General features: G+C 42.6%; 1 long non-coding RNA gene across 1 annotated transcript in view; it reads left to right on the forward strand.

Moving 5' to 3' along the window:
* The first annotated feature begins 1,485 nt into the window (after positions 1-1,485).
* Positions 1,486-13,994, forward strand: part of LOC117522551 — a 31,610-nt gene continuing 19,101 nt past the window's right edge. The window contains exon 1 of the long non-coding RNA XR_004564241.1: positions 1,486-1,525. This is a non-coding gene — a long non-coding RNA (uncharacterized LOC117522551). The remainder of the gene's footprint in view (positions 1,526-13,994) is intronic.

Raw genomic sequence — 13,994 nt, forward strand, 5'->3', positions numbered from 1 at the left:
AAGGCAAGGTCGTTGGCTGTGGCAACCAGTGTGGAGTTCGCTGGGTCCATTTTCTGGCTCATTTGTAATGTCACGCCCGGCGGGTGCCAGGCACCCGAAGTGTTTGGACCCAAAATGCAAACTCTCGGACTACTGGATGTAGAAGTACTCATGGTCTTTAATCCAGGCTCTGGTTCGGTACACAGGTGATCAGTCGGCGAGGCAGAAGCGCAGACAGGGTCAGGCAAAAACGCAGTCATGGGCAAGCAGGGTTCAAAGGCACGAGCAGACACAGACATCATGGGCAAGGCAAAAAGTGCAGTCAAAAAACACAAAGCAAGATCTGGACACGCAGCAAAAACAGGACTAGACAAAGCGCTGGTGAGTGTATAAAGACAACAAACGAGCAAGGGTGTGGCGGCTGGGTGGAGATTAAATAAGACAGGAGTTAACTAGGTACACGTGAAGGAACAATCAAGAAGGGGGCGTGGCTAGTGAACAGAGATAGCATGAGACAAGATAGTGAAGGCAGGAAGACAGAGTGGGGTGATGAAACAGACAAAGATGTGTGAGCAGGTGCAAGAGCGGGAGTGAGTGAAAGAAGACAAAGCAGACAGAGTTAAAGTGAGAGAAAAACATGACAGGTGCAGGATGTTAAGTGAACATAAATAACTGGGCGTGAGACAAGGACATGAAAGCAGGTGCAGGATGTGAAGTGTGAACAAGAGGCAAAAACAAAACTGAATCATATTTCCGTGAACAGGAATCAGACATGAAAAAAGAGACTAGACTAAACATGAACTGGTGAGACAGACTTAATCAAGACAGAAAAGCAGACCAGAGATAAACTAGATAAAACTGCTCAGAGAATAATAAGAAATTAAACACCATGACAGAACTAATACTGAAACAGGCAGACAAACTCTAAGTAGAAAAGAAACAAAACCAGACAAAGTGCAAACAGAAATGAGAACAGCATAATGAGCAAATGATAACTAAATGATCAACTATGAAAACACAGATTAATAGAAAGGAATTGAGACATGATCTGAATATAAATGTAACAAGGAAAGTGACAAAGCAAAATTAGAACGTAGAATAAACACATGATGAAAGTAACAAAAACAGAACTGAGAATAACCATATGATGAAAATAATATGACTAGTGAATAGTAACAAGAACAAAGTGATAAGAAAAACTTGACAGAATAAATCATGATGAAAATAAATAGTAATAAATCAAAGCTGCAGCAGACGGGAAACCATGAAAAGAGGAAAATCAAGGGCTTAGTGCCCTGACCGGGCCCAGTCCCTGACATTGTGTCTGTTAAAGCAAATGTATGATAAATCACCCTCTTGCACCATCATACATCAGAATGGCCTAATTTTATGGCCAATTCAGGATAGTGATGCGGTGGGTGTAATCACAGTGAAATGCACTACTACTATTCCTGTACAGTAGGTGGCGGAATGCATCTAATGTCATTTGTAATCTGCCTTTTAACGAGAAGAAGAAGACAAAGGATGCGGCCTTGTTCGAGGACAGGTAAGACTCGTATTATTGCCAGTAATAGTTTTAAAATGTGAGGGAAACGCTAAACTAAGGCTTAGTACTAAGTAACACCTACTTTCTACATGTGGCACGTTATTCCTTATTGCTGTGATGTTTATTTCAATGTGGACGTGTTTTTTTTCTCAGCCACGTCCAGCTATTTGCGCAGAATACTTTCATTTGATCAACTCGGAAAACTACACGCGTGCGCACAGTAACATATTCATGCTTTGTTGTCAGTTATTACCGCTGTGACGGACTGGTGAAGTATATGAGGTTTTTCACTTCTATCTAGTAAAGTATCGGTGTCACAAAACATAAACAGCGACGTCTGGTGGATGATAAAAAATTAGCACATAAATGCCGTCTTATTTGTTTAGTACAGTTCAGTACACATATAGTATGTGTACCAGATAATTAATCGATAACACAATAAAGTGAAACCACGTATTTCCATTGAATGAATGAATGAATGAATGAGTTTATTCAGCACGCACATAAACAAAACAAAATACCAACATAAACTCTTACTAACATAAATAAAAAAAACAAACAAAAGAAAAATACAACAATAACTCAGTTTCTCAAATTAGGTGCGGCCGAAAGGGCATGGGCTGAAGCAAAAGCTTATAAATGCCCACCCCGTACATCCGTTACTATCCACAGTTAAATACACTCAAATATGATAGAAATCAGAAAATAACATAACTAAACAGAATAGAACAATTTCATTTCTACATTTTACATTTACATTTTATATCTACATTAGAATATAGTTAGGTACTAACAATTGCATCAATGGCATTCCATTATTTTCAATTCATTTAAAGTTTAACACATTTTTACCTTCTAAGCAATTACAAATAGTCTTGCACCCTGATCATTACTGGCATAATGTCATACACCAAATACTGTTCAATGTCTATACAATAGTCTACACTTCTTACTAACTCTATAAACATTTTTACTAATTTATGTACTGTGCTAACATAATTTCTTTATATTTCTTTTTGAACTTATAAGTGTTTCCACACAATTTAATGTGGTTGTCCAAATGATTCCATAATTTAACTCCACATACCAACACACACCAACTTTTCAGAGTAGTTCTTACATAATTTACTATAAAGTTACCACATCCCCTCAATCCATACTGTCCTTCTTTCTTACAGAACAGTTTCTGTATACGAGGGCTGTCAATAAAGTAACGGTCCTTTTTATTTTTTTCAAAAACTATATGGATTTCATTCATATGTTTTTACGTCAGACATGCTTGAACCCTCGTGCGCATGCGTGAGTTTTTCCATGCCTGTCGGTGACGTCATTCGCCTGTGAGCACTCCTTGTGGGAGGAGTCGTCCAGCCCCTCATCGGAATTCCTTTGTCTGAGTAGTTGCTGAGAGACTGGCGCTTTGTTTGATCAAAATTTTTTCTAAACCTGTGAGACACATCGAAGTGGACACGGTTCGAAAAATTAAGCTGGTTTTCAGTGAAATTTTAATGGCTGATGAGAGATTTTGAGGTGATTCTGTCGCTTTAAAGGACTTCCCACGGTGCGAGACGTCGCGCAGTGCTCTCAGGCGCCGTCGGCAGCCTGTTCAAGCTGAAAACCTCCACATTTCAGGTTCTATTGATCCAGGACGTCGTGAGAGAACAGAGAAGTTTCAGAAGAAGTCGGTTTCAGCATTTTATCCGGATATTCCACTGTTAAAGGAGATTTTTTAATGAAAGACGTGCGCACATGATTCAAATCCATATAGTTTTTTTAAAAAAAAAAAGGTCGGATAAATTTCCAACAGACCTCATATAACACCAGAAAATGGTATAAAACTGTAAAAAACTATTTAAACATAAAACAGTGCTTAACATTTCATTAATAAGTAATAAAAGGCTTAAGTTTCTCTTTCAGAAGCCAACCTCGTAAAAAAATTCAACCTGACGTTTAAAACAGACCTCATCGGATTGAGTTTTAATGTGCCCTGGCAAGCTATTCCACAATCTGGCACCAGTAAAAGAAAAAGAGGGCTGACTGAAAGGTTTAACAAAAAGACAGCAAGACTAAGGGGACCACAGATCACTCTTACTGGAGTAGACAATATGCCACCAATGTCCACACACTGCTGCCTATTGCTAAGGTAGTCCTGGAACCAGGTAATGGCAATACCAGATTTTGAAAGTCCATTGGCTCCCAGGTTCTTAAGAAGAATCCTTGTGATCCACAGTGTTAAAGGCTTTTTGGAGGTCAAAAAAACCATCCTTATGTAATTGCCTTTGTCCTGTTCAGGCTTTACATAATTATTTGAGTGAATTAAACAAGTATCAGTGGAGTATGAGGACTGGAAACCTCACTGAAGCTCATACAGAAAATTATGGTCAAGGAGATACTGATTGACATGATCATGAACGCCCCTCTCAATCAGCTTGCTTACAGTAATGCGTTTGGACACAGGGTGATTGTTACCAATTGCTATCTGTTTTCTTATGAATCAGAATAGTCTTTGCAAATTTGAGTCTTAAAGGGATTACACCAGAGGATAGGGACCAAAGATAATATATGCAAGTGGAAGTGTTATACACTCACTGGGCACTTTATTAGCTACACCTTGCTAGTACTGGTTTGGACCCCCTTTTTCCTTAAAACCGCCTTTAATTCTTGGTGGCATATATTCAACAAGGTGTTGGAAGCATTCCTCAGAGATGTTGGTACATATTGACTTGATAGCATCACACCTATTTAACCAGTCTGTCCATTGTCCTCTGAAAATAACAAGGCATTTTTGACCACAAAACCGCCACTCACTGGATATCTTCTCTTTTTTGGACCATTCCTTGTAAACCCTAGAGATGGTTGTGCGTGAAAATCCAAGTAGATCAACAGTTTCTGAAAAACTCAGACAAGCTCGTCTGGCACCGACAACCATGCCACATTCAAAGTCACTTAAATCCCCATTCTTCTTTATTCTGTTGTGCGGTTTGAACTTCAGCAAGTCATCTTCATGATGCCTAGAAGCCTAAATGCATTGATTGTGTATATGATTGGCTGATTAGCTATTTGTGTTAACAAGCAATTGAACAGGCATACCTAAAACAGTGGCTGGTGAGTGTATAACCAGCACCATCCTTTAAAAAATAGCAGGTAACTGGTCAAAAAAATGAACAGGTAACTGGTTGAAACCAGTAGCTTTGTTTGGATTTAGAGAAAAAAGCAGTTTAAGTCTATCTTCCTCAGTTCCTTTCTGAAATTGAATAATAAATTTAAAACATTAAAGTGACTATAGAAATATTTTACATATTCTGGTTTACAAGCAGAGAAAGAGCAAATACAAGGGGAAATAGTGATTAAAAATTTCCGCGACCTTGGGCTTATCAAAACAGATTTGGTTATCAGTTTTAAGTCCGATATTGCTGTTTATTATCTTCGTATTTTGAGGGCATAATGAGTGATTTTTTAGGATGTCTTTTATTCTATTCAAGTTTGTTCAAAATGAAGCTTGACTTGGCTTAAACTTTCTTAGTCTGGACAGAGTTCCTAAGTAGAGGAGGAAACTAGGCACCATCCCTACAGTGAAGCATGATGGTGGTAGCTCATGCTGTGGGGATGTGTTTCAGCGGCAGGAATAGGGATCGGTATTGATAAGATTTTATCTATCAGTACCATTATACTGATACTGATCGATATACTTATCGATATTTCATGTGAATTTTCTGTGTACTAAAAGTAGGCTTTACAGGTTTTCTATGTCAGCAACATTTTATTGAGTCTTAAAGTAAATAAATATGAAATTGGTCACTAGATCCTTAAAATCTGGACATAAATAAACTCTACATGGTGGATCCTTGATCTCTGGACATAAATAGAAATAACAAAATCTGTAGTTTTTGTCAAAAGCAGTTCCTTTCAGACATTATTGGCATGAAAGTCTCTCCATACATCGAGCTGAACTCAGAAGGCTGCTGGAGTCTGCAGGTCTGCAGCAATACATTCTTGGGCTGCTGCACATCAGTGCAGGATGTCTCATTATGGGAGGAAAAAAAATAACATTTTGATTGATTGCAGTTTATTGGTTGTATTACAATGTTTGGAAAGAGGTGTCATTTGATTTAAATGGTGAATCACTTTGAAGTTATTAATTCCGAGCGGCGCAGCATTTGGAGTAATGGAAGGAGGACAATTCTTGTTTCTTTCTTGCAACAAGACAGGAGTCCCAGTTAGTCACTTAATCCGCACAAGTGACTCACGATTGACATATTTTAATGGGTTTGAGAGGAGATAAGAAGCAGAGTTGCGCTTTTGAAGAGGAGCGAAGCAAAGATCCAACGAAAGCAGTGGATCGGAGTGCTTCATTGGTTCAAGGTTCAAAGCAGAGCCTCGCTGCAGAATACTATTACTAATACTAATGAGACCCGCTGCAGGGTCTGTAATCAATGTAGAGAAATGTCATTTTCCCGACAAACACACTCAAAAAACAACGGCCGCTCTGAAGGACCGATAAGGGAATTGTTAAGCAAGGAAGTCTATTGATGTAGGTGGATTGAATAATTTCTTAACAATACCCGAAAAGAGCCGGTTCTCATACCCATCCCTAGGAAGGACAGGGAGCTTAGTCAGGACTGAGGGAACGATGGATAAGGCAATGTACAGAGACATCCGGATGAAAACCTGCTCCAGAGCATTCTTGATCTGTGGGCATGGTTTCACTTTTCAGCAGGACAATGTCCCTAAGCACACAGCCAAGATATCAAAGGAGTAGCTTCAGAAACAACTTGAGTGGACCAGCCAGAGCCCAGACCTGAACTCTGATTGAATATCTCTGGAGAGATCTGAAAATGGCTGTGCACCAAACACTCCCCATCCCATCTGTTGGAGCTTGAGAGGTGCTGCAAAGATAAATTGGCAAAAACTGCCCAAAGATAGGTGCACCAAGCTTGTGGTATCATATTCAGGAAGATTTGAGGCTGTAATTGCTGGCAAAGGTACATCAACACAGTATTGAGCAAAGGGTGTGAATTATGTACATGTGATTTCTTAGTTGTTTATTTTATAAATTTGCAAAAAAAAAAAAAAATTCATGTTGTCATTATGGGTTTTCTGTGAGCATAATTTTGAAGGAAAGAAAATTAATTCCATTGTGGAATAAGGCTGTAAACACAACAAAATGTGGAAAAAGTGAAGCGCTGTGAATACACTGTATGCTAGGGTATTGTGATATCATATTCAAGACGATTTGAAGCTGTAATTGCTGCTAAAGGTGCATCAACAAAGTATTGATCAAAGGGTGTAGTTATTTCTGAGTTAATAAATTTGCAGAAATAAAAAAAAAACTTTCTTCATGTTGTCCTTATTCGCTGTTGTGAGTAGAATTTTGAGAGAAAAAAATGTATTTACTCCCCTTTGGAATAAGACTGTAACATAAACAAAATGTGGAAAAAGTGAAGCACCGTGAATACTTTCTGGATGCACTGTAAGTCCATGTCTTATACATTTGCGCCTACAAGTTATAGTAATCATTAGAGCTGAAACAACTAATCGAGTTAATCTATTAAAATCGATTATTAAAATAGTTGTCAACTAATTCAGTCAGCGATTAGTTGCTAAATAACTTTGTTTTACCGCAAATGTTTCGTTTCTTCCTATAATCAACCGAGTTTTGCTTTGAATCTTGAAGCAATGGAGTGCTTCGAGCCTGCTGCTTTGTTGGTTTCCATTTGTTTTATTTCGCTTTATCTTAATTTTCCCCACCAAAACCCTAAAGAGCATATGTCTGTGAGGAATATTTATCTTTTTTATGTTAAACTGACCTGTTATGGTTTTCTGAAACAGTTGATAGATGTATTTTATGCTAACGCAGATGCTAACCGTTAGCATGTCTATGGCATTTTCAGTGTTAAAGTTAGCATTAAGATGCTGGCATTTCAGCATGTTTGTGCATTTGTTTCTGTATATATTCATGGCTCAGCGTTGTTGTTGTAAAAGAGTCAAATGTATTACAAATTATTATATTTTAAATGTATTTTTATTTATATATTAATAATAATAGCAACAAATAATAGTAATAATAACTAATACTGCTACATACAGTTTTAGAGAAAGAGACATGAGTCTCATGTGTCAATGTGAATTACCACATAGTTTATAAGTTATAAAGAGAATGTTGCACATATAATGAGTCAGGCTACAGTTTTTGATTTAGGTTTTATGGTTAACTGGTTATGCTAATTGCTATTTGCGAGCAACAAAATACCTCTTTTTTCACAATATATTTTATAACATTTATATGTTTCAGTGTTGTTTTATGGCAACTCAGCACTTTGATAAAGCAATGCCATTTGAAAATAATTAATTTTGTTCTTTATTATAAACTGTTTTTGTTTTATTTATTATTTTATATTTCAAACAGCCAAGGGACATTTGACAATTTGTTGATTTTCAAGTATTTAAGTTTTCAAATAATGTTCTGTTGTTAAATAAAGTGATGGAAGGAGATAAAAATTGTTTCCCTGGCACATTTTAAAAAAATTCCCCGCTAATCTGATTAATCGATTAATCGTGTCGAAACCCCATCAGATTCATCGATTATCCAAATAATCGTTTGTTGCAGCCCTAGTAATCATGAAACACCCCTTGCTGGTTAGACTTGATCGGTTTACCACTTCACTGCATTTGTAATAAATGGGACCAGGCTTCGGATGAGAACCCCGGCCAGTAGTCCCACCAAAATAGTGAGGCGTAGGCAGGCATTAACACATTGCAGGGTTGGTTTGCCCTTTCTGATGGCTGTGTCCTTGTCCTTTCATTTTTTTTATGAGCACGACTGGTTACGAGATTCAGTAGCTTGTGCTTTGTATACCATGACATCTGGAAGCAATCAATGTGCCCAGATTCCTCCTAATTAGATGTTCTCTACCCTTTAAATATTTAATACATTCTCCACATTGGTCTGATTGAGCGTCTAAGTTCAACAGGATACCATAAAACACAAGCGATTTCAAAGTTCCTGCACTGCTTGCCATTATGTAACTTAAAAGTGACCCAAGCGATATCAAAATTCCTGCACTGCTTGCCATTATGTAAAACTGACTCTAGTCTCCACAGAATCTTCCTCTGATAAGCCAGAGCACCAGCTAGCAGCTAGACAGACAGCACAATACTTAACCAGAAGGCCAAGCTATCAGTTAGCCATGGGCGGTAGCATCTAGTCTGACACATCGGGGACTGGCGGGCTGGGCCCCAACGACCGGGGCTGGCGAGCTAAATTGTGCTGACTGGGACATACCTGTTGTGTGTTGGGGGGGTGTGGCTGGACATTTTTGTGTTCTTTTCTTTTCTTTGCTCTCCAGGTGGTATGCAAACTGATTTATTGTCTGTGGAGAAGGTGCTGGCAGAAGAGTCCTTCACCCTCATCAACATGATGTGCAGCACCTGTGGATGGTGCTCACGTGCAACCTTAAAGACTTTCAGCTGAAGCAGATAATGAGATGGCGTTCTGCATTTAAGTCATGTGTGATTCAAGCAGAATTGCCGGGAACTCGACCTTGTGATGTTTGTTTGTGAGACGCTGAGGACCGCGCCTGGGTTTGACACATCGTGCCTGTGAAGGAGGAAGGGTGAGGGACACATGCTGTCAGCACACATCAGAGGTGATTGATTATCTGAATAATTGTTAACAGTAACTTGGTATTTTGTTACGCAGTATATTTGAACTTTTATGAGAGTTGTGCAGCTCGCTTCAACTGCTGTGGCATGTGGACTGATGATCCTCCACCTGTTGTGAGAAGCTGCTCATTTACATAAAGCTTGAATTCGGACCTGAATGTGTTGCTGATAGTGTGTTCCTTTTGAAGGATATTAGTTGTAGCTGCTGACTTACCTCACCTTTTCTATCCTTCGCAGAGTCGGTTTGTCGTGTCCACCTGGGGGGTGTTTGGCGGTGAACGTGGGTCCAGAAGCGCCGGGCTTCGATCCTTTTGGGCGCTGGAGAGCGTGCCGTCCTTCACTCCGCCAGACCGACGCAGTTTTTGTTTGTACACTTTGTTATGCACCAAAGGGGGAAAATAATTGTTTTGTTATTGGAAACCGCTTTCTAGTTGTTTTAGCGCTGGGTTCCGTCAGACGCAGGTCCGCTCCTCAACCCGCGTCGACACATAACAGTAGTTCCCGGCCATTCCATAATGGACCCAGCGGCAGAGGCGGTTCCATTCGCCGAAAGAGTTCAAGAACACTTGGAGAAAATATGGGAGCAATTACAGCATCTCACAAACCAAATTAAACAAACGGATGTCCACGTTATGGAGCTTGCAGCGCAAGCCATTTCGCTTCCTGCTGCTCCAGCTGCTGGCACCATCGATACCGGTGCAGATAACTCCGTCACCCAGAGTTTCGGCTTCCGAATTGATTATTTGTCGTCCGGAGCCTTATGCGGGAAACGTTGAAGCTTGTGCTCCGTTTTTGATGCAGTGTTCTCTGGCTTTTGCTCATACCGTTGCCCAGCGGTTGCTGAATCTCAGGCAGGGGAGGCGGAGTGCGGTGGATTATTCTGTGGATTTCTGAATTTTTCCTGCTCAGTCCGGTTGGAATGCCGCAGCATTAAGCGGAGTGTTTGTGGTTGGTTTAAATGATCCATTAAAAGACGAGCTAGTAGTCCGTGACGAGCCAAATGATTTAGATGAGCTAATATCGTTGGTGATTCGTCTAGATGATCGGATGAAGGAGCGTGGACGCGAGAGAGGGCGGCCATCAGAACGGGTTTATTCGTCTCGGGGCTTTCCCCGACACAGATCTGGGCTGCCTCTTCTTCGCCCCACTGAGACTCCTCCGACGGGACCTCTGGCTCCTCTTGCAGATGAGCCCATGCAGCTCGGACGAGCTGAAGCCGCTATATTGCCCCGTCATAGAAGCGTCAAGAAAAATAGTGGTGACGTCTCTCCAGGTGTTCTGGGACAGGCGAAATAATACACAAAAAAAAAAATTGTATGGGCTAATGTTTTTTTTTGTTTGTTTTGTTTTTTTTGAAAGGGGTTAGAACATGTTTGGGGAGTCGGAGGCGTGTCTGGTGGATGTGAACGACAGGCGGTTCGAAGCCCGTCTGGACTCACTTGATCGTTGGTTTTTTATGTGTCTTTAGGTATTTTTGTTTGGGTCTGGGTCGTTTTGTTTTGTTGTTTTTATTGTTTCCCTACTTCCCTAACCCCAACCTCACTCGCCCCAAGACCGTTCGTCTTGTGGGTTGTGGGGTGGTGCAGGTTGGTCACACTGAGCGTTCTCAGAAGACCTCTGCACCTAGGGGGAGGTTGTTAGGGGCGTTTTTTCTGGTTTAGTTAGGGCCCGGTTTCACTCCAGCCTCGTTGGGCCTTTGTACCGTTCGTCATTGGTGTTGCCGGGGTGTGGTGCAGCGGGAACATACCTCAGTCGGAGGGGTGGGCCGATCTGTTGCCGTTCGCCATTTCGGTAGTTCCACCCCTCCCGATAGGCTGGGGTATGGTCGGGTTGAGACACCGGACGTATTTCCGGTTTTCCAGTTTTTCCTGTTCCCTTCCCCGGCTTGATATTTTGTGCCGTTCGCCAAAATTGAGCCGCAGAGGGGCTATGGGAGGGACCTGGGGTCTTTTGGGGTGCCGGGGAAGGTAACAGGGTTTATCGGTTGTTTTATTTGCCCCCGGGGTTGTTTAAGGTAGTCCTCCGGGGGTTGGACTTTGATGTTTTTTGTTTCCTTCAGGTTCCACCTCCAGGGTTGATGGGACGGTCCTCTGTGGGGGAATTGGCTTGTGGGGCCGCCTAGCCAAGTGTGGCCGGGTCTGGGGTTCCTGGGTTGTAGGGAGGGTGCCTCCTGGGGTTTGATGGTACGGTCCTCTGGGGGGCGCCGTTTGCTCCATGTGTATCTGGGGACCTCTGTGGGATTCCGGCTTTGACTATTTCTCCTGGAACTGGCGGGTAAAGGCCTTCTGGGGGGTGTTGGGCTCTGCAGGTCGTTCTGGGGGGGTTGTTTGTTATTTTTCTTTGTGCATTTATGTTTGTATTGTGTTTGTGGGGCTGTGTGGGTTTTTGTATTTGGGAGTTTTTCTTTTCTTCCCGGGGTTGGATGGGACGGTCCCCTGGGGAGGTTTTGGGTGGGTTTTCTGTTTTTCTTGTATGTTGAATTGTATTAGGGACTGTTTTGGGGTTTTTGTTGATGCCAGCCGGCCTTCCAGCTGCGGTGCCCTGTCCTGTTGTCTGTGGTGGACCTTGGGAGCGTTACGCTGTCTGCTTCCTGACGAGGACCCCGGAGGGAGGTGCTGTTCTCGGACCTGGTCTGTTCGGTCGCCGGGAGGCTTCCCGTTAAAGGGGGGTGTGTTTGGGGGGGTGTGGCTGGACATTTTGGTGTTCCTTTCTTTTCTTTGCTCTCCAGGTGGTATGCAAACTGATTTATTGTCTGTGGAGAAGGTGCTGGCAGAAGAGTCCTTCACCCTCATCAACATGATGTGCAGCACCTGTGGATGGTGCTCACGTGCAACCTTAAAGACTTTCAGCTGAAGCAGATAATGAGATGGCGTTCTGCATTTAAGTCATGTGTGATTCAAGCAGAATTGCCGGGAACTCGACCTTGTGATGTTCGTTTGTGAGACGCTGAGGACCGCGCCTGGGTTTGACACATCGTGCCTGTGAAGGAGGAAGGGTGAGGGACACATGCTGTCAGCACACATCAGAGGTGATTGATTATCTGAATAATTGTTAACAGTAACTTGGTATTTTGTTACGCAGTATATTTGAACTTTGATGAGAGTTGTACAGCTCGCTTCTCACTGCCGTGGCATGCGGACTGATGATCCTCCACCTGTTGTGAGAAGCTGCTCATTTACATAAAGCTTTAATTCGGACCTGAATGTGTTTGCTGATAGTGTGTGCCTTTTGAAGGATATTAGTTGTAGCTGCTGACTTACCTCACCTTTTCTATCCTTCGCAGAGTCGGTTTGTCGTGTCCACCTGGGGGGTGTTTGGCGGTGAACGTGGGTCCAGAAGCGCCGGGCTTCGATCCTTTTGGGCGCTGGAGAGCGTGCCGTCCTTCACTCCGCCAGACCGACGCAGTTTTTGTTTGTACACTTTGTTATGCACCAAAGGGGGAAAATAAATTGTTTTGTTATTGGAACCGCTTTCTGGTTGTTTTAGCGCTGGGTTCCATCAGACGCAGGTCCGCTCCTCAACCCGCTGTCAGCACACATCAGAGGTGATTGATTATCTGAATAATTGTTAACAGTAACTTGGTATTTTGTTACGCAGTATATTTGAACTTTGATGAGAGTTGTACAGCTCGCTTCTCACTGCCGTGGCATGCGGACTGATGATCCTCCACCTGTTGTGAGAAGCTGCTCATTTACATAAAGCTTTAATTCGGACCTGAATGTGTTGCTGATAGTGTGTGCCTTTTGAAGGATATTAGTTGTAGCTGCTGACTTACCTCACCTTTTCTATCCTTCGCAGAGTCGGTTTGTCGTGTCCACCTGGGGGGTGTTTGGCGGTGAACGTGGGTCCAGAAGCGCCGGGCTTCGATCCTTTTGGGCGCTGGAGAGCGTGCCGTCCTTCACTCCGCCAGACCGACGCAGTTTTTGTTTGTACACTTTGTTATGCACCAAAGGGGGAAAATAAATTGTTTTGTTATTGGAACCGCTTTCTGGTTGTTTTAGCGCTGGGTTCCATCAGACGCAGGTCCGCTCCTCAACCCGCTGTCAGCACACATCAGAGGTGATTGATTATCTGAATAATTGTTAACAGTAACTTGGTATTTTGTTACGCAGTATATTTGAACTTTTATGAGAGTTGTGCAGCTCGCTTCAACTGCTGTGGCATGTGGACTGATGATCCTCCACCTGTTGTGAGAAGCTGCTCATTTACATAAAGCTTGAATTCGGACCTGAATGTGTTGCTGATAGTGTGTGCCTTTTGAAGGATATTAGTTGTAGCTGCTGACTTACCTCACCTTTCTATCCTTCGCAGAGTCGGTTTGTCGGTCCACCTGGGGGGTGTTTGGCGGTGAACGTGGGTCCAGAAGCGCCGGGCTTCGATCCTTTTGGGCGCTGGAGAGCGTGCCGTCCTTCACTCCGCCAGACCGACGCAGTTTTTGTTTGTACACTTTGTTATGCACCAAAGGGGGAAAATAAATTGTTTTGTTATTGGACCGCTTTCTAGTTGTTTTAGCGCTGGGTTCCGTCAGACGCAGGTCCGCTCCTCAACCCGCGTCGACACATAACAGTAGTTCCCGGCCATTCCATAATGGACCCAGCGGCAGAGGCGGTTCCATTCGCCGCAAGAGTTCAAGAACACTTGGAGAAATATGGGAGCAATTACAGCATCTCACAAACCAAATTAAACAAACGGATGTCCACGTTATGGAGCTTGCAGCGCAAGCCATTTCGCTTCCTGCTGCTCCGCTGCGGCACCATCGATACCGGTGCAGATAACTCCGTCACCCAGAGTTTCGGCTTCCGAATTGATT

Source organism: Thalassophryne amazonica, chromosome 12, assembly GCF_902500255.1.
Source record: "Thalassophryne amazonica chromosome 12, fThaAma1.1, whole genome shotgun sequence".
NCBI classification, from domain to species: domain Eukaryota; kingdom Metazoa; phylum Chordata; class Actinopteri; order Batrachoidiformes; family Batrachoididae; genus Thalassophryne; species Thalassophryne amazonica.